This window comes from Rhinopithecus roxellana, chromosome 4 (genome assembly GCF_007565055.1).
Source record: "Rhinopithecus roxellana isolate Shanxi Qingling chromosome 4, ASM756505v1, whole genome shotgun sequence".
NCBI lineage: Eukaryota > Metazoa > Chordata > Mammalia > Primates > Cercopithecidae > Rhinopithecus > Rhinopithecus roxellana.
In genome coordinates, this window is record NC_044552.1 from 170,073,376 (window position 1) to 170,095,570 (window position 22,195).

At 37.1% G+C, this 22,195-nt stretch overlaps 1 protein-coding gene across 6 annotated transcripts in view; it reads left to right on the plus strand.

Annotated features, from left to right (window-relative positions):
• Positions 1 to 22,195, plus strand: part of PKIB (cAMP-dependent protein kinase inhibitor beta) — a 121,952-nt gene that overhangs the window by 22,097 nt on the left and 77,660 nt on the right. For 4 of the 6 annotated variants that reach the window (XM_030928396.1, XM_030928394.1, XM_010375413.2 and 1 more), the window contains exon 2: positions 1,393 to 1,477. The gene's annotated coding sequence lies outside the window, so the exon portion shown is untranslated. Of the gene's footprint in view, positions 1 to 1,392; positions 1,478 to 20,556; positions 20,675 to 22,195 lie in introns of all 6 variants that reach the window. The other 2 variants (XM_030928395.1, XM_030928397.1) reach the window with 1 other exon arrangement.

Consider the following 22,195-nt stretch of genomic DNA (forward strand, 5'->3'; position numbering starts at 1 on the left):
GGGGGAAAAGATACTTTATTTGAGAATCATAGTGAAATATCTCCACTACATATAGTTCTTGGGTTTTATACAAATTGGAAGTTCAGTTACTGTCCCAGTGTGAAAGGTGTGTGGAGAATGGTTTGGAAGGGGAATGACTCAGGCCAGGGAGACTAGTGAGAGATGTCATAACCCCTGGAAGAACGGGTGGCATGGAAGAAACTATGACTGGGAAGAGTTGAACTAGATTTGCCCATGCAAATGGAATTGGAAGGAAGAGTGACTTGAAGAACATTAAGAGCCTGGAATAGATAGAATTTGATGGTTTATTAGAAAGGAGTAGGGAAGAGAAGACAGCAGACAACGTTGATCCTTGAATACATAATATGAAACTAGACTCTTCCCTGCTCTGAATAACCCTAGTATATGAACAGAGGAATGTTGATATTACTGGCCCCACATTTAGAAAAAGAAACAGATGATCTTCATAGAATGAAAGCGACACGGCTCATTCATTTTTAACATCTAAGCATTTACTATGTGTCTGCTCAAATATGTAGAGTGCCTGAGTGAAAGGGCATCTGCTTAACTCAGTGATCAACTGTGGCCACCTCCACAGAAGTATATATGTAAATGAAAATAACTCAGTTGTTTTCCAGCTATTTCAAGCTAATAACCAGTTTTTAAATGGTGACCTTTATACATATGAATACCTAAAAGAATATGATCAGAAAAAAATATTCAAGTGAATTTGCTACCTATTCATAGCAAAATGTTATATTACCTCTTAATGATGAGGCATTATGCATAGACTGGATTTTATTGGATTCATTTCTCTCCAACAATTCCAATCACTAGATCTTGTGATTAGGAAAACATTGTCCTTGCTCCTTGGTATTTAAATTCAAAGGTGAACGGTTGCAGGGATATATTGCTTTTTAAATCACGCATTTGAGAAAGGCTATCATTCACCTAGTGAATCTATTTCCAATGGAAATTTGAAAATATAAAAAAAAATCTTGCTTTCTTGTTGATTTTACTATTCAGTAAGAATGTCTCTGACTGTTCATGTTATACAGTTTTAGAGCAAAACACAAGAAAGACTGCTCAGAATACAATTGATGTGTTTGAATGGTGAACAAAATAATACAAAGAAATACATTCCTTATTTATCTGGGTGTATGGAGCTGCTTACTCAAGAAAATTTGTCCTGCTCTTGCTATCAGAGAAACTGAATAAAACAATTTGGGGGAAAGGAATAAAAAAGACAATGAATGTTGTTTTAAAAACATGTGACATTTGGTCACTAAATTAGACTTTTTTGTCTAAGGAACAACTTGTTCTTTTTTGCAAGAGACAAGAAACTAGAGATGTTTATCTTAATAAATCTTTTCCTGCCTTTGTTTCCTTCAGGAGTCATGCTATACTGAAAAGACACTCAATCAAGAGAACTCTGGGAGAAGCAGGAAACCCTGTGCCAGGGACAGGAAAGATAGGAGTAAGTACATTTTTGTTCCATTGATCTTGGAACATATGGAATAATATATTGAACATGTTCCTAAAAATATATTTGTTGCTATAAAGCCAGATGACAGCAAAGAAAATGTAAGGTGGGATATCTTCATTTTAGAAAACAATGTAGTTTAATATAAGGTTGATAGAATATACTGTTAATTTCTAATTAATAGCAAACAATACATACTGGGACCTTGAGATACACATTTTCAACTCGTGTCTGCCAGGGATAAGTGATTAGTAGAGGCTGAGCTTGGTTTGATATTTCCACTCTTAGCTGTGCCTATTTAAATGGTTCTCGTAGAGGCGGCTCGCCCATCAGAATGATATTTTGAAATTTATAGCCTTTAAAATAGAAGAGAAATTCATACTGCCTATCAGATCTTATAAACTGACTGCTTTTCTTATTACTACTCTCCTCAGAGACCATAGTGATAGAATTATAATTAGTACATACAATTAAATATTCTTTTTTTTTTTTTCTAAATGGAGTCTCGCTCTGTCGCCCAGGCTGGAGTGCAGTGGCCAGATCTCAGCTCACTGCAAGCTCCGCCTCTTGGGTTCACGCCATTCTCCTGCCTCAGCCTCCCGAGTAGCTGGGACTACAGGCGCCCACCACCTCGCCCGGCTAATTTTTTGTATTTTTTAGTAGAGACGGGATTTTGCCGTGTTAGCCAGGATGGTCTCGATCTCCTGACCTCGTGATCCACCCGTCTCGGCCTCCCAAAGTGCTGGGATTACAGGCTTGAGCCACCGCGCCCGGCCAATTAAATATTGTTGATGACTAAACCTCAAGTTAATACTTGTTTCAGAGACAGGTTTTTGTGTGCTGGTATCTCACAGATATGTGTCCTATCTATCTTCTGTCTATCTATCTACCTACCTATCTATCTATCATCTATCTATCTATCTAGGACAGATATCTGTATATACTCATACATCAGTAGTGCATCCTTTGAAAACTGAGGCCACGTTCATATTGCAGTCTTATTAGTATTTCATAAAAATGTTATCAGTTTGTAACACAGGAACAGAAAACCAAACACCGCATGTTCTCACTCATAAGTAGGGGTTGAACACTGACAACACACGGACACGGAGGGGAATATCACACACTGGGGCCTATCAGGGGGTGTGGGGCAAGGGGAGGGATGACATTAGAAGAAATACCTAATGTAGATGGCGGGTTGGTGGGTTTAGCAAACCACCATGGCACATGTATACCTATGTAACAAACCTGCACATTCTGTACATGTATCCCAGAACTAAAGTATAACAAAAATAAATAAATAAATAAATAAAAATAAATATATAAATGTTATCAGTTTGGTAAAACTTGTGTTTGAGGGCACCTGGATCCCTTAGTGCTACATTCTCCTACCCAGAGTGAGAACCTTGCTTCTCCACTACAGCTTAGGTGACAGAGCAAGAGAACCCAAGGTCAGCAGCAGCCTGAGGGGAGGCTCCAAAGTTCTTCTGCCCCTCTCAGATTCCTACTAGAACAGAACTCCAGGGAGCAGGAAGGAGTGGAAGACATTATGTTTGGTTTAGGCTCATTGCCTAGTCTTCTTAAAACTAGTATACAACTTTCCTATTAACCCTCCGTGATTTCGTTTAAACATTGACAATAGGTTCATTTCCATGGCTCACCAGAGCATTTTTACTTTGATGTGAAAATTTAAATTTATGTCAACATGTCTAAAAATAAATTTAAGAATAACATGTCCTAATTAAAATCTACTTTTATTATAAACTAATTTCACACAAATAATTTTACCCAAATCATTTATGTTTCTACATAAACCACTAGAATCTCCATATGAGAACAAAATAAGTATAATTATAAATACAAATTAATTTTGTACTTAAGGAAAATTAAAACTAATATATAAAATAATTTATTAGGTCTATATTGTGGACTGAGTATACAGTGATTTATAAGCATAATCTTGTTTAATTCGCACAATAACTCTATGAGGAAGGTAAGGAGGCATGGTTATTTCTTGTGATTCAAGCATACCTTGCCAAATGCACACATTTAGCAAGTGGGTGGTGAGTTAGGACTTGAGCCTAATTTTGTCAGATGCATAAGCCTATGTCCTTGACCAGCTTGAATATTGTCAGGTAGCGTGACGCCTCCAGCTTTGTCCTTTTGACTTAGGATTGTCTTGGCAATGCGGGCTCTTTTTGGTTCCATATGAACTTTAAAGCAGTTTTTTCCAATTCTGTGAAGAAAGTCATTGGTAGCTTGATGGGGATGGCATTGAATCTATAAATAACCTTGGGGAGTATGGCCATTTTCACGATATTGATTCTTCCTATCCATGAGCATGGTATGTTCTTCCATTTGTTTGTGTCCTCTTTGATTTCACTGAGCAGTGGTTTGTAGTTCTCCTTGAAGAGGTCCTTTACATCCCTTGTAAGCTGGATTCCTAGGTATTTTATTCTCTTTGAAGCAATTGTGAATGGAAGTTCATTCCTGATTTGGCTCTCTGCTTGTCTGTTACTGGTGTATAAGAATGCTTGTGATTTTTGCACATTAATTTTGTATCCTGAGACTTTGCTGAAGTTGCTTATCAGCTTAAGGAGATTTTGGGCTGAGACGATGGGGTTTTCTAAATATACAATCATGTCATCTGCAAACAGGGACAATTTGACTTCTTCTTTTCCTAACTGGATACCCTTGATTTCTTTCTCTTGCCTGATTGCCCTAGCCAGAACTTCCAACACTATGTTGAATAGGAGTGGTGAGAGAGGGCATCCCTGTCTTGTGCCAGTTTTCAAAGGGAATTTTTCCAGTTTTTGCCCATTCAGTATGATATTAGCTGTGGGTTTGTCATAAATAGCTCTTATTATTTTGAGGTATGTTCCATCAATACCGAATTTATTGAGCGTTTTTAGCATGAAGGGCTGTTGAATTTTGTCAAAAGCCTTTTCTGCATCTATTGAGACAATCATGTGGTTCTTGTCTTTGGTTCTGTTTATATGCTGGATTACGTTTATTGATTTGCGAATGTTGAACCAGCCTTGCATCCCAGGGATGAAGCCCACTTGATCATGGTGGATAAGCTTTTTGATGTGCTGCTGAATCCGGTTTGCCAGTATTTTATTGAGGATTTTTGCATCAATGTTCATCAGGGATATTGGTCTAAAATTCTCTTTTTTTGTTGTGTCTCTGCCAGGCTTTGGTATCAGGATGATGTTGGCCTCATAAAATGAGTTAGGGAGGATTCCCTCTTTTTCTATTGATTGGAATAGTTTCAGAAGGAATGGTACCAGCTCCTCCTTGTACCTCTGGTAGAATTCAGCTGTGAATCCATCTGGTCCTGGACTTTTTTTGGTGGGTAGGCTATTAATTGTTGCCTCAATTTCAGAGCCTGCTATTGGTCTATTCAGGGATTCAACTTCTTCCTGGTTTAGCCTTGGGAGAGTGTAAGTGTCCAGGAAATTATCCATTTCTTCTAGATTTTCTAGTTGATTTGCGTAGAGGCGTTTATAGTATTCTCTGATGGTAGTTTGTATTTCTGTGGGGTCAGTGGTGATATCCCCTTTATCATTTTTTATTGCATCTATTTGATTCCTCTCTCTTTTTTTCTTTATTAGCCTTGCTAGCGGTCTGTCAATTTTGTTGATCTTTTCAAAAAACCAACTCCTGGATTCATTGATTTTTTGGAGGGTTTTTTGTGTCTCTATCTCCTTCAGTTCTGCTCTGATCTTAGTTATTTCTTGCCTTCTGCTAGCTTTTGAATGTGATTGCTCTTGCCTCTCTAGTTCTTTTAATTGTGATGTTAGAGTGTCAATTTTAGATCTTTCCTGCTTTCTCTTGTGGGCATTTAGTGCTATAAATTTCCCTCTACACACTGCTTTAAATGTGTCCCAGAGATTCTGGTATGTTGTATCTTTGTTCTCATTGGTTTCAAAGAACATCTTTATTTCCGCTTTCATTTCGTTATGTACCCAGTAGTCATTCAGGAGCAGGTTGTTCAGTTTCCATGTAGTTGAGCGGTTTTGATTGAGTTTCTTAGTCCTGAGTTCTAGTTTGATTGCACTGTGGTCTGAGAGACAGTTTGTTATAATTTCTGTTCTTTTACATTTGCTGAGGAGTACTTTACTTCCAATTATGTGGTCAATTTTGGAATAAGTGCGATGTGGTGCTGAGAAGAATGTATATTCTGTTGATTTGGGGTGGAGAGTTCTATAGATGTCTATTAGGTCCGCTTGGTGCAGAGATGAGTTCAATTCCTGGATATCCTTGTTAACTTTCTGTCTCGTTGATCTGTCTAATGTTGACAGCGGAGTGTTGAAGTCTCCCATTATTATTGTATGGGAGTCTAAGTCTCTTTGTAAGTCTCTAAGGACTTGCTTTATGAATCTGGGTGCTCCTGTATTGGGTGCATAGATATTTAGGAGAGTTAGCTCTTCCTGTTGAATTGATCCCTTTACCATTATGTAATGGCCTTCTTTGTCTCTTTTGATCTTTGATGGTTTAAAGTCTGTTTTATCAGAGACTAGGATTGCAACCCCTGCTTTTTTTTGTTCTCCATTTGCTTGGTAGATCTTCCTCCATCCCTTTATTTTGAGCCTATGTATGTCTCTGCATGAAACAAGAAATGGGGAAATGATTCCCTATTTAATAAATGGTGCTGGGAAAATTGGCTAGCCATAAGTAGAAAGCTGAAACTGGATCCTTTCCTTACCCCTTATACGAAGATTAATTCAAGATGGATTAGAGACTTAAATGTTAGACCTAATACCATAAAAACCCTAGAAGAAAATCTAGGTAGTACCATTCAGGACATAGGCATGGGCAAGGACTTCATGTCTAAAACACCAAAAGCAACGGCAGCAAAAGCCAAAATTGACAAATGGGATCTAATTAAACTAAAGAGCTTTTGCACAGCAAAAGAAACTACCATCAGAGTGAACAGGCAACCTACAGAATGGGAGAAAATTTTTGCAACCTACTCATCTGACAAAGGGCTAATATCCAGAATCTACAAAGAACTCAAACAAATATACGAGAAAAAAACAAACAACCCCATCAAAAAGTGGGGAAAGGATATGAACAGACATTTCTCAAAAGAAGATATTCATACAGCCAACAGACACATGAAAAAATGCTCATCATCACTGGCCATCAGAGAAATGCAAATCAAAACCACAATGAGATACCATCTCACACCAGTTAGAATGGCAATCATTAAGAAGTCAGGAAACAACAGGTGTTGGAGAGGATGTGGAGAAATAGGAACACTTTTACACTGTTGGTGGGATTGTAAACTAGTTCAACCATTATGGAAAACAGTATGGCAATTCCTCAAGGATCTAGAACTAGATGTACCATATGACCCAGCCATCCCACTACTGGGTATATACCCAAAGGATTATAAATTAGTCTACTACAAAGACACATGTACACGTATGTTTATTGCGGCACTATTCACAATAGCAAAGACTTGGAATCAACCCAAATGTCCATCTGTGACAGACTGGATTAAGAAAATGTGGCACATATACACCATGGAATACTATGCAGCCATAAAAAAGGATGAGTTTGCGTCCTTTATAGGGACATGGATGCAGCTGGAAACCATCATTCTTAGCAAACTATCACAAGAAGAGAAAACTGAATAGAAAGTTTTTGGTGGGAGTAAGCAGCACTATGTTTAAATGACTATAGTATCTTATTTTCATCAGCTATTTATAATCAGTTACTAGAAATATATACTCTTAAGGAACAAATTATCCCTATACTCAATGAATTCTTTGAAAGAGAAAACATTTTTCTGATTTATTTAATAAGAAGCACAATACTAAAAAAGTAAAAGAAAAAAACAAAACTAATAAAAGTATCACAAAAAAGAAAATCATAAAAATTCATTGAAATACTAGCTAAAGAATGTAGATATCAATAAAATAGAATAATACAACACATGGTGTTTATTCTAGGTATGTGAAAGTGGTTCAGTATCAGGAAACTTATTAAAGTGATTTCATAATCTTAGACCAAAGAATAAAACCCATATTTTAACTTCCAAATAGATTTCAAATGACCTTTGATAAAATGCAACTATATTTCTTTTAAGAAAATACACATACATGTAACATAGTAATTTTGGAATAGAGAGATGTCATTAAAATACAAAAATGTGATTTCAACAAAGCAGAAAAACCCTAGTAGCTTACTACATCACCAATTTCATCACTTACAGTTAATACCATTTAACAAATTTTAACCAATGCAATAAATGTTTTAAAAGACTAATATTTTCTGCATTTTTCCTATATATGCTAGGAACTGTTCTAAATGCTTTACAAATATTAACTCATTTAATCCTCACAACAATCCTAGGAGATATGGACTATTATCATTCTATTTTGCAAATTAGGAAGCTGAAGCCAAGAGATGCTAAGTAACAAGGCCAAGGTCATAAAGCTAATAAGTAGCAGAGCTGAATTAAAACTCATATGGTTTGACCCACGAGTCTTTAATCATAAATACCATGTTATGCTGCCTCTCAAAGGTGAAAATTATTATAAAAAATGTTACATTTTTTTTTGCTTAAAAAATATATATATATTTTACTAAAAATCCCAAGAGAATTAACTGAAGCACCATTAGGGTAATGAACTTTGTTAAGGAACCCTACAAAAGATAAATGTGTAAAAATCAGTTGGTTTTTCTATGACAGCAACAAATAAAAAAACATTTAAAAACTCATCATAGCAATTAAATATTATATAGCTATGAATAAACTGTTGAAGAAATGTACAAGACTTAAGAAAATAACATCTATAGAGAAATACTAGATAAACAATTGGCTGTTAAGTGTGTTATGCAGAAAGAAAAATTAGCAGTAATGAAGGTTTATATTATATTCTTGGATGAGAATAATAGATGTTGAACAGATGTTAGCCTCCTCAAATTAATTTATAAAGTTAGTACAATTTCATTTAAAATCCCAAAAAGGATTTAGGAGAGAGCTTGGCAAAATGATTTTTAAAATTCATCTGGAAGCATGGACAGTCTGGAAAAGGTACATTTTTGAAAAGAAAAGAAAGATGAAACTTGCTATTTCCCAGTATTAAAGCATATTAAAAAGTTACAATTATTAAAACTGTGTGGTACTAACATAGAAACTTGGAGAAGCCAAGTCAGTCTGAGAATTCCCCAAACAGATCAAAGCACATGTAAAAGTAATGCATAAGAAAAACCACATTTTATGTTGATGGAGAATGTAGTGACTCTTCAAAAAGCACAACAACAATAATTAGTTAATATTAGGAAAACATGTAAATTTGGATATTTTATTTATACAATATACAAATACTTGTCAGATTGATAAAAGCGGAACAATGACTGAGACATAACTGGAGGAAAATAGATTGGCAAAAAATTTCATAATCTTGTCTAACATGACATTGAATGCACAAATCAAAATTGGAGATTGATAGACTTAATTGTAGATATATTAAAACTTCTGTACATATAAAACAAAGAAGAGACTCAAATAGCATGAACCTAATAAATGTTTGAAAATTGCTTTTTCTTGATTTTTTGAGGGGAAATGGAATTAATAAATCAGTTAAGTCCTGACTAACATTCCAATATATTACTGTTTGACGGCTTAGTAAAGCAGAAATTGTTCTGGGATAGTACTAATTTGCTATTTTATCTCCTGAAGGCACACAGCATCACAGAAGTTTTTGTGTGAAGAATACATAATATGTCTTAATTAAAAATAAAGATGAAGGCCGGGCGCAGTGGCTCATGCCTGTAATCCCAGCACTTTGGGAGGCCGAGGCAAGTGGATCACAAGGGCAGGAGATGGAGACCATCCTGGCTAACACAATGAATCCCTGTCTCTACTAAAAATACAAAAAATTACCTGGGCACGGTGGCAGGTGCCTGTAGTCCCAGCTACTTGGGAGACTGAGGCAGGAGAATGGCATGAACCCAGGATGCAGAGCTTGCAGTGAACAAAGATCACGTCACTGAACTCCAGCCTGGGTTACAGAGTGAGACTCCATCTCAAAAAACAAATAAATAAATAAATAAAGGTGAAGTTCTAGTAAAGACCAGTGATAATATGGAAAGTTGAATTGTTCCACCTAAAAAGATCAATTAATTTGGCTTAGAGTAGTCCAAGAGAGGAGAGGATTTCAACCAGACAGTTTTATAATTCTTACATGTGCCAGGGCATTTTATTTCAGTAGAAATTATTTGCAACCACCTTCAGTAATCTCTGAATTAGGATAACATGTTAAAATAAGTTATCTCTAATAAAAATGAAATAATTCAATTTCTGTCTTGAGTTATGCAGTAGATAATCACAGAGTAGTGACACAATGATAAAATTTGGAGAGAAATGTTTCCTGTTTTATTGAAGTTGATGACACAAGAAAGATTGTTTGCCTCCTTCTAGAGTACCTCTGCTCCTTCAATGCTGGGAACTCAGAGGAAGTGTGAAAGGAAAATGTATTATAATTAATGACCAATAATTTTTTTAAAGTTTTAATTTAGGTAAAATAGTCAAGGTTATACCGGCCAGTACTATAACAATCAATTAACACTAACAAAATAGCCATTTTCTGTCCCAGGCTGTATTAGCATTATTGCTAGACTCTGAGCTCCAAATAGCTCATGGGAAAGAGTAACCAGTGTACCCGTGAACTTCGTAGTCTGTTCACATCCAGTCGCTATCCATGATTCTGGCCAATGCATTGACTCCTGTTCACTGCTAATCCTCCTGAGAGCACTCACTCTGCTTCACGTGCTCCCGCTAGCAGTCTCTCAGCTGACAGGGAATCTGCTCCCCTACCTGTGTCGCCCTTTTGTTTCAGGGCTCAAATTGCCCGACGTTCTGCTTTCAGGCATTCATCTCTTGCCTTCTAACCCTGACTGTTGTCCCTGTATTGAGTTTGGTACTTCAACTCTTTTTATCCATTCACCTTAAAGAGTTTTTTCCCTCACTTACACAAGGACTGGGACTGTTAATAAGTGGCTTTGGGCCAGGCAGGTCTTGGTCCTGGGGTTTGGCTAACAGCCATCATCATAGTCCTTCCTATAAGAACTTTTATGCATTCATGCAGTTATATCCCTGGCAGATTCATCCTGCTGGCTCAGGAGACATGCCTAGTAGTGCCTGAAACTAGAAAAAGACTACAGAATAGACCTTAACTCTAATACCCTTGCTAAATAAACATTGATTTTTAAACATGTATCTTTATTTGTCCATAAATCTACATTTAGTACATATATTCTTTGACCACCACCAGAAAAAGGTCTGGAAGTAGTCAAAAGAACCGTGTAAAATGTTTTCTTCTTCTCTTGGGTAATAAAAGCAAAAGAGAAACCTAGCCATTTTGTTTTAAGCACGACTAACCAAATCAAACAAGCATAACCCTAAACATAAAGAATAAATCTTGTTACTGTTCATGCTAGCCAGACTGTCACTTTTTGAAGACTGTCCAAACACTGTAAGCCGTGAATTCTGGAGGGAAAATGGAAAACAAAACAAAACAACCAACAAACAAAGGAGCAGAACACACAGACACCCTTGTCAAGGAGAGTAAAGGGAATATATACAAAGAATGAAGGTGGTCGTTAACAGATTAGCACTAATTCTTAGTGATCAAAGTAATTGTCAATTAATGTTTGCAATGTGCCAAACTCATTTTCTCATTTCTTCATTCAGTAAGTGTTCTTTGAGCATTTACCCCATTTACCCTGTGCCCTGCACTGTTGTGAGCTGTGGGGATCAGAGCTAAAGACACTGCAATTCTCCAGAGTCTGTGAATCACTAGCATGGAAATTCTGAACTAGAGAAAAATTGACTAGAGGAGTGTGAGGAGACCCAAAAGGTGTTATATCAGGAGTGGCAGATGATTTACTTTGTGGAGGTCCTAGAGAAGATGTGCTAACTTTCTTCAATTATGCCAGAAATATCATGTCAAAAAAATCCGTGTGATTGAGAAGGCAAAACTAGATTTGAGTGGATGGAATTAGAGGAGAAAACATTTTTGCTTAATCAAGGGAAAGGCTGTCTGAAATTATAATAAGCTACCTCTGATAACTGAGTTGGTTGATCACAAGTGGGAGGATGAGGGGTTGGTGTTGGGGATGGGTAATTAATTCATCTCCAAAGACAACAATTCCAGAGTCTGTTGTTGAAATCATTGATGTGGGAAGGGTTCCTCTGAAGACAATACAGTAAGGGACTACAAGGCTGCTTTTAAGTTAGACCTACCAGCTTTGTCACTTACTCTTAGGCTTTGACCAAATCTCTCATCTCTGATCCTTAGTGCCTACATCAGAGAAAAGGAGATAGTACATGTCACAGGACTGTGGTGAGGAGAGAAAAAAATGAGTGTAAATGAACTAATTCAAAATGGTTGCTCTATAGTGGGCACTCAGTAGATGATACTCAATACATGGGAACTAGAATGTCATCTTGGGAAACACTTGGACTCCCTTAAACAATCCAGAAGGTTAAAATGACACCCACTAAGGTAAAAAGTTCCTTTCTTTGGCCGGGCGCAGTGGCTCACGCCTGTAATCCCAGCACTTTGGGAGATCGAGGTGGGTGAATCAAGAGGTCAGGAAATCGAGGCCATCCTGGCTAACATGGTGAAACCCCGTCTCTACTAAAAATACAAAAAATTAGCCGGGTGTGGTGGCGGGCGCCTGTAGTCCCAGCTACTCGGGAGGCTGAGGCAGGAGAATGGCGTGAACCCGGGAGGCGGAGCTTGCAGTGAGCCGAGATTGCGCCACTGCACTCCAGCCTGGGCGACAGAGCGAGACTTCCGTCTCGCAAAAAAAATTAAAAAAAAAAAAAAAAAAAAAAAGTTCCTCTCTTCTTATTTGGGATTCATAAAAACAAAATGTTTCTAAAATGTACAGGGAGAAATACTAAACACATACAACATTAGAAAAGCTGCCAAGATAATTGTTCTACTTTGTTACCATTTCCTTATTATTTACCTATTCTTAGTTGCTGGAAAGATTTTTTTAGCTCAATTTCTACTTTGTATATTCTAAGAGACCTGTACTGTCAACTTCAGCTTTTCAGTATCAAAGGAGATCTTGGACAACACGTTGTTACATGTTCAAAGACAGTCTGCTCATGCAAGTTGGATGAGTTTGAAAATTGATAGGGTTTAGTTCTAAGTATCTGTGTTGTAATCAATTCCTATTTTTCAATCATGTTGTTGGTATCAACTGTTCCATAATTTGAACTAGCCAGTAAAAAGTTCAAAAGGACTCAGGTGGTGAACTACATTGAGATTATGCCAACATGAGACACATAAAGCAGTTAGTGATTGCCTGTAAGAACATTAACTCAACGGACTGCGGTTCACTTCTCACATGCTTACCAGCTGCAATAATGAATATTTAAATAAATAAATATTTCAGTACTCTGGGCTCACTTTTCCAGGCCTATCTTTGATTAGTTTCACCTTCTCTTTGTTTTCATAGTCTGTGTTCTGTTTTTTGTTCACGTAATTCATATTATATGAATATGAATTCAAATAATGAGACATTTAAATAATGAAGAAAAGAACAAAGAATAAAATCAATTTCCCACCTCCCAGAATTGACTCATTTTATTTTATAATGTCTGCTTAAAGCCTCCTTTATAAAGAAATAAAATGCAACAGTTAAATCTCCTCTCAGAAACTCCTATGAATTAGTGTGCATTGTTTCAGTCTATTTTATATTTTCACTCATCTATTTATACAACCATTCCAATATTTAGTCTTGATTTGTGTTTTTTAACTTACAAAAATAATATCACATTTCTTTTCAAAACATTGTTTTTGAAATATATACAGATATATATATAGTTCTAGCTCTGTTCTGCCTGTGAAATTTATATTTCACTTGGTAAATGAAACACTTCATTTGCTATTCACATCTAGTGGCCTTCCCTACTCCTAAATTGGGCCCATGGATAGCAGAACGTTATTGCCAGAAAAGTTAGAAGAAAACATCATTCTAATTTATGGCTTTATATATTACCAACACTGGGAACTTTTGAAAATGGCAAAAGCTAAAATGGATGGGAAGTCAGGAAAATATGGTGTCCCAGGCAAACCACAGTGAAGGATCAGACTGCGTATGGAGAAAACAAAGCTATGAGAGGTGATGTGACTCTCTGGTATTAAAGCCAAATAATCAGCAGGCCACTCATCTAGGGTTGTTTCTGTTTCCAGAGCGCTTATACAAGTCACACCAAAAGTTAACTTTGAGGCATTCCCTGTCACTGATTAATATATATGTATATGTGTGTGTGTGTGTGTGTGTATATATATATATATATATATTTTTTTTTTTTTTGAGATGGAGTCTCACTCTGTCGCCCAGGGTGGAGTGCAATGGCACAATCTCAGCTCACTGTAACCTCCACCTCCTGGGTTCAAGTGATTCTCCTGCCTCAGCCTCCCGAGTAGCTGGGACTACAGGCCCATGCCATCACACCCGGCTACTTTTTTATTTTTAGTAGACACCGGGTTTCATCATGTTGGCCAGGCTGGTCTCAAACTCCTGACCTCAGATGATCCGTCCACCTCAGCCTCCCAAAGTGCTGGGATTAGAGGTCTGAGCCACCTGGCTGTTACTGATGAATTTTGAATTGAGCTTCAGCCAATCACAGACACCCAGAAAGCTGATTGGTTATATAACAAGAGACCTCCCATTGAACCATACACAAATAATGGAAATGCATAACTATAGTCAATCAAGTAATATTTTACTTTATTTCCATGTTCAGATTGTAAAAGCCCACTGCTTAGGCTGCTAGAGCAGAACTCTGTGAACCTCTTTCCGTTTTGAGTGCTGATTCATTATTCATTATTTGCTTAAATAAACTGTTAAATTTATTTTGTCTAAAGTTGTTCTTTTAACCCTGGGTTACATAGCTAGTTAATGACCGTCCTTGAAATATCCAGCCCAAATCTCAAAATCAAAATATTGCATGGGGCAAGATATAGAAAGCTTTTCCAGTTCATTGTTTGTTATTTTGGTGTTTATGTTTGGAAAACACACAGAGTTAAGATAATGCATTCTTAGAGCCACCTCATTAGAAAAATGAAGTCCTGATACCTTGCTTTCACAATGGCTGGTAAGAATATAGGGGTTTTTTTTGTTTTGTTTTGTTTTGTTTTTTTTTTTTTTTTTTTTTTTTTTTTTGAGACAGAGTCTCGCTTGTTGCCCAGGCTGGAGTGCAGTGGCACGATCTCGGCTCACTGCAAGCTCCACCTCTCCGGTTCTCGCTATTTTCCTGCCTCAGCCTCCCAGGTAGTTGGGACTACATGCGCCCACCACCACGCCCGGCTAATTTTTTTTGTATTTTCAATAGAGACGGGGTTTCACCATGTTAGCCAGGATGGTCTCGATCTTCTGATCTTGTGATCCGCCCTCCTCGGCCTCCCAAAGTGCTGAGATTACAGGCATGAGCCACCGCGCCCGGCCAAGAGTATAGTTTTAATCTATCATTGTTTCCTTGTTCTTGCTATCTCACATACCAGGTAAAGCTATTTGCTCCCTCTTCTCACTCTGTCCCATTTGTCCCCTTAGGTAGGAAAATCTGGTCTGGAAAATCAAGTGTCACTGGTGATCAGACATCATCTCTTTTCTAGTTACTGTCAGCTTAGTTTTGTCCTACAGTTGTCTTGATTTCCGGCTAGTGAATGAGTGTGACATATCTTTAAGGTTTGGGTGTGCCAATGTACTGGAGACAGAAAATTGACTCACTAATTAAACCATAGCTTGAAACTTGCATGTTCAATACAGACCTGTAATTTCCTTCACCTAGGCTTGGTCTCAGGTATTCATAGTAAAGGTTATATTGCTGTTGTATCACTATGATTCATGGTGTTAGGACACCAAATTCCTCATTACATCTTTATTTTAAACTTCTAAACTAGTATAGCTCCTAGGATTAAAAGGATTGCAGATTTTTAATTTTTTTAAAAAAGAGGCAGTGTTTAGGTATACCTGGTAGGGGAGAGAGCAAGCATAAGGAAACATGAATAAATTAAAGCTATACTGTTACCAGCCATTTTGAAGGCAAGGCAAAGCTTTTTCATTTTTCTAATGAGGCAGCTCTAAGAATGCATTATCTTAGTTCTCTACATGTTTTCTAAACATAAGAAGCAGCATAACAAACAGAACAAAGGAGTAGAAAGCTTTCTATTTCTTCCCCATTCAATTGTTTGATTTTGAGATTTGAGCTGGGTATTTCAAGGACTGCCATTAACCAGCTATGTAACCTGGTGTTAACTAGTAAGTTTTACTCACCTCAAATTTATTGTTGTTTCTCCAAAATGTTTTACACTTTCATAAGATAAATAAAATCAGCATTCTTAGAAGGCAGCTATGATCACCACTCTACCACCAATGTCACTAAAATCAGTATTCTTGACTACCTGCTGGAAATAAAAATGTAATTGCTAAAATACTCATTATAAATTAAGTGATACATTACAAGTAAAGATCTATCATGTGTTAAGTTTCAAGTTTCACCTAATGTTCTTAATAAAATAATGGTAATTTAAATTCTCTACAAATATGTTCAGCCTATAATATTCTAATTTACAGATGCTTGAGAACACAAAATATTTTTTATTAACTGAATGTCAAACTATTATCCTACCTTGTAAATAGCATAGAAATTTTAACTATAGTCATTAAAAAAATCAAAGTATAAATGTATGCTTTTTTAAAAACACAACATTAAAAGGTTGAGGTTATAACTTTCATAAAGATGAAATCACTATTTAAAAGCTGCACATGCACTGATTATTATAGTTTGTTTGTCTTAGAAGTTGTGTCTTTAAATTGCTGGAAGACATCATGAATATTTTCATTGCTAATTATTGTTTAAAGTCTTTAGTATACGTCAGTTCTGTTTGTATGGGTATGGTTGCTGTAGTGCGCCTTAATAAAAAACAATGCTTTATATCAGTGAAAGCTCTTCTTTGGTTTAATTTGGGTTGTGGTTATATTGTTTTTTCATATCATGTGAACTGACTGCAAGGGGTTAACCCAAAATGAGCCAATTCACTTAAAATTATTCTATGTGTTAGTTTGTGAATTCTGTTGTCGGTATCTAAATGTATATCATAGTTTAATCATATCACATAAAGTTGTGATTTCAGGAATACTTTATATTTCTTTTGCTGCTTTTGCTTGTGACAATTGACTAGCCCACCACATAGAATTTCTTCGTCTTTTTAACACTAGGTGAACGTTTGAACTGACCAGAAAATTTTATGGAAAGAGCACAAGACAATGCAAATCTCTCTTCCATACCCTGTTTTGCCCCTTTCTGGCTGCAGGAGCCTCATAAGTCATTCAGAGATACTGCAAAGTGCAGGGGATCAAACCATTGATTGCTGAATTTGAGTCTTACTTTTGTCATTTATTATTAGCTGTGTGACTGCTGGTAAATTACTTAATCTCTCTGTCTCTGTGTTTCCATTTGTAAATGGTATTAGTATTAGTGCCTCTCCCCCAGGGTTATTAAGAAGATTAAAGCAGTTGATATTTGTAAAGTACTTGGAATATTGCCTGTACAGCTAATTGTTTAATAACATTTTAATGTGATGTGACCTCATCAGATCTGATGTCTACAAACAGTACTTTGAGTTTGAGAATTGTATCATTTGAAGTGTTTCTTGCTTTTGCTTTCAATACATCTTGAAATTATTAGACTGGTGAAAACATTGTTTCTGTGTGGAGGATTAATGATTATACAGCTAACATTGATGATTTTTTTTGTCATTTGTTTTAAATCAAGGCATATTTGCAGAAATAAAGGACTGCTTTAAAAACTAAGCAAAATATTCATATATCTTAGAGTTGTATGGATTTGACAGTTCCTATAACTGGGTTTGGGACTTGTTTCTGCATTAGGTACACATTTTGTTTACCTCCTAATGGGTTAATGTCATTTATTTTATTTTTCAACTTTTGTCTTTATAACTGTGTTATTAGATGGCAGACTGTTTGGAAAGCTGAATTTGATTATTGCTTTTCAGTTCTATATTGCCAGTGAAAATATTCTGCTGTTTGTCACTTTTCTTTAGTACAGGTTGTTTACATGACTTCTATCTTTTAGAGTTATCATACACACATAGCTCTTTCTTAAATAATCCACAATCTGTTTTAATTATGCTTGAAACCTGTTAAGTTGGAATATTTTATAGGACAAAGAGTAGTGTAATATTGTCAGTATAAGAATTGGTGGTAGAGGATAGGGTTAGTTTGTTTTTTAATGACAGGGCATGGTCTCCAGTGTGAAAGAGGTCATTGGAATTGGAACTTGTTTCCACTGATGGGAGAAAGTCCAGCCGAGCTAGTAGGCTCATTATCTGGAGAGAATAATGATGTCAACAGGAGGCGGTCCTGGCAGATAGGGGATCGGAGTCCACTAGGACCAGCATGGTGCAGCAGATGGTGTCCCAGCAGGTGGGTGGGCTGTGGTGACACAGAGTCTGGAAGCAGACAATATCCAGGCAAATAAACAGATCTGTTCACAGACTGTGGGTCCCATGGATTGGGGCTGAGGCTGGGGCCTGAAATACAGGCCCTGGTAAACCTGGATAGACTAGCACAGAGGCCAATCTTGGAGGGAGTAGTGAACTACATAGGGCATTAAAGCAGAGACTCTGTTATGTGGGGCCACAGGTTAAAGGATACTTGTGATATCCTCAGCTTTGGGGGTTATATGAATTGGAAGGATACTGGAGCTGGAAGCCAGGAAGGTCTTTAAAGATGCTGACTTCCATATTCCTTAGTGCAGACTCATGTAACTGTCACCTTTTGAAAACTGAAAAACTCAAGTGTGTTAATTACAAAATTGTGCTTTACTTTATTACTGATGAGGAGATTAAAAAGCAACTTCGATACAATCAGTCTTGCCTTTTTTTTTTTTTTTTGCAAAGGCTGTAGTGACCTTCAGATGAGACTTAACTTCCTGCAGTTGAAACTGCTCACATGGGGCCTAGGTGAAGTGAAGCATGCAATATGGAGGGGTTATTATTCCTTATTCTGCTTAGATTTATCCTTAGGAAGAGGTTGTCTATCTAAGAAGAAAGTATAAAATGAAAGAATTAGGAAGTAGGTCTTTGTTTTTGACTGAAGCTTGCTTGTAATAGAAGAGAAAACTATGTGGAAGTTGCTGAAATTAATTTCCTTACAATAATATGAGTGTTAACTGGCTTTTTCCATGACAATCATTATTTGGGGGAATATCAGCCCCGGTTACATTATTTGGGAATGCCCTACGTCAAACCAGGGCCTTCACTTCTAAGAACAAAGAAAAAATTGAACATTGACTCTTTTGCTTGAGTCTTAGCATTTAACAACCTTCTATTATTGATCTTAGACTTTATGTGTACCCATATATTTGTAATCAAAGAAAAACGAAACCCTCAAAACAAAATCCAAGCATTCTCATGCTTTACATTTTGAAATTAAATCTCTAGTTGATGTCCACTTTTAAAAAATCTAAGTTACTATGAAGTTTCAAAGTGTTATCATTGTTTTTCCAAGTACTATTTTCTATAGAGGAAAAAAATCCATGTTTCTTTTTATTTGATTTTCTTTACAATGGTGAATCTTGTCTAGAGAAATAATGCATTCATTTATTAAATAGAAGTTAATTTATGCAATTAAAATAAAATAAATGTTTCTGCCATAAAACCTAGCTTCAAATTCTCACCTGTGTGACTTTGGGGCAAGTAGTTTATTATGCTGGATTTTAGTTTTGTATCTCAATTTACGCCTTCTTCATAGAAATACTGTATTTCTAGTACACCCTTGGGAATCAGGATGGATGACAAAGCTTTCTTTTTTTTAATGGAATTTTTCTTACTGGAAGTCATTTTAGTATGTTCCACTTTTACATGCCCTCACTAGCTATATGCAATTGTATCCGTCAGGCTTCCATCAGAGAAACAGATGAGAAACAGAGAAACAGAACCAGTAGGAGATATACATTAAGAAACTCATTGCAAGGAATGGGCTTAAGGAATCTATACACTGGCAGAAGGGTAGGGTGGAAACTCTGGGGCAAGAGTTTAAGCTTCAGTCCACAGGTAGAATTTATTTTTCCTCAGGAAAACCTCAGTTCTGCTCTTATGCCCTTTCAGATGATTGAATCTGGACCACTAAGATATTGAGGATAATCTTCCTCACTTAAAGTCAATTGATTGCAGATATTAGTCACATTTATAAAATTCCTTCACAGAAACACCTAGATGAGTGTCTGATTGATTAACTGGGGACTACAGCCTAGTCAGGTTGACGCATGAAGATGATCACCACATCACAGTCCACACTTTGTCAGCTTTAGACTCAGGCACATTTCCTGAAACCATATTTAACCTCAAAATAAAGAACATAGCAAAGTTACTCTTCCACCTAATGTGATACAGCTATCCTGAAGCATGTTTTCCAACCCAAAACATGGTAACCGTTTCCCTACAAGAGGATTCAATGTCATTCACTTTCTCCTTGACATTCTGTAACTTAAACACTATAATGTGAAGTTAGCAGTTATTAATATATTTTATGTTAGATCATAATGACTTAAAAGAGGGAAAGAAAGCAAAAATCTTAAATACATGTGCATACACATTTCTAACAAAATAAGGGATACTTAAAAGTTATAGTCCTTGCTTCTACAACTGGCCATGTCATAAATGGTCAATGCTGGTATTTATGATTCCCTTCTTCCATTACCCATTTCATAATTCTCTGCTCTTAAGCAGGCACCTCAGCTGGTTATGGTTCTTAGCCTGGCGGGGTGACCCAAACCTTCATTCCTGAAGAGGCTGGGCCATTAGCAGTCCTGCCTGAATTGAAATATTGTGGTTTTCTATTGGTTTTCTTCACAGAATGTGGTAGTAATAAGAGATGCCCTAAGGGATCTCCTGTGTTTCAGACATGCTCATCCTTACCTCCATTGCGTGGTATAGCCCAATTTCCCCTTGGTAATCAGGATTCCCCACTCCAACCAACATAGTAATTTCTTTCTTTGCCTGTTGATTCAGAGGTCTGGGGAGCTCAGAGTGACTGGCGGCAGCCTTAATTCCCAGTTCAGTGGAATCCTTTTGTCTCCTAGTGGAAGCACACCTCCCTTTGAAACTAAGACCTCTCCACCAGCAAAGGGTAAGGTTGTGGGGACATGAAGCAATTTTTCTCTAGTGGATTGCTAAGTGTAATAGTTATTGATGTCACTCTCATTTCCACCCCTTGATTGTTGGATTCACGAATCCTGGCAATAGGAGATCAAGCACCACATATTAAGCATATACATTTTTAGATTTTTTTATTATCCTTTAAGTTCTAGGGTACATGTGCACAACGTGCAGGTTTGCTACACATGTATACATGTGCCATGTTGGTGTGCTGCACCCATTAACTCGTCATTTACATCATTTTTAGATTTAGAACATGTACAGCTGCCTAGAGGATATTTCCAGAGCCCAGCAAAATACTGCCACCTACTTGGCACTATGACTGAGTCTTCAAAGGCCATTCCACGGTTTTCTATTATGCCATCTAACTCAGGATGATGGAGAACATGGTAAGATCAGTGAATGAGAGTTTCTGTACTTCATTTGCTGTGAAGTAAGCTCCTTGATCAGAAGGCATGCTGTGTGGATTACCATAAGCATGGATTAAGTATTATGTAAATTCATGGAGGTAGTTACAACAGAAACTTTACATGAGGGAGAGTAAATTTATATCCACAGTAAGTGTATAATTCCAGTAATAACAAAGCAGCACTTTTCCAAGATAGAAGCAGTCTCATATAATCAAGCTGTCACCAGGTAGCTTGGTTAATCACCCAGGGAATGATACCATACTGGAGGCTCAGTGTTGGTCTCTGCTGCTGGCAGATTGGGCACTCAACAGTGGCTGAAGTCAGGTTGGCCCATCTCCAACTTCCCTGTTGAGTGGAAGTTCATGTTACTGAGCCCATGCGTAAACTTCATCCCTCCCCACGGCCACCGTTCACAAGCCCACTGGTCAAAGACAGCAGTGGCTGGGAAAAGAAGCACAGTATCCACAGAATGGGTCATTCTACTCACTTGATTATTAAAATTCTCCTCTGCTGAGGTCATCTTTTGGTGAGCATTTACATGGGACATGAATGTTATGTTCTATGTCCATTTAGAGATGTCTATCTACATACCTTTTCTCAGCTATTCTTGTCATCAATTTTTCAATCATGTTCCTTTTAAGTTGATGCCCATCTCCAAACTGTTGACCACAGCCCATGAGTCAATACAGTCTTATACCTCTGGCCATTTCTCCTTTCAAGTAAAATGAACACCCAGTTTCACTGCTCAAAGTTGTGTCCACTAGGAAAACTTCTCTTCTCTTTAGCACTGTCCTTCAGATATATATGAGAAAGGGGCTCTAGTGCAATCTCTCTTTACATTTAGGTGGTATTGGCATATCATGCAATACCATCTGTAAACCATTCTGAAATCTTATTTCCTCAGTCAATTGATTGCAGGGAACTCCTCAGGAGACCATAGGTGTTGACTGGTAGAGAGAAGGTAATGGCAGGAGTGGGGACCATGGGCATTTGGGTCACTTCCTTATGTAAATTACTTGAGCCTGTTTCAGGCCAATCATATATATACCACTTCCATTTGATATTGGGGTACAGCTATACAT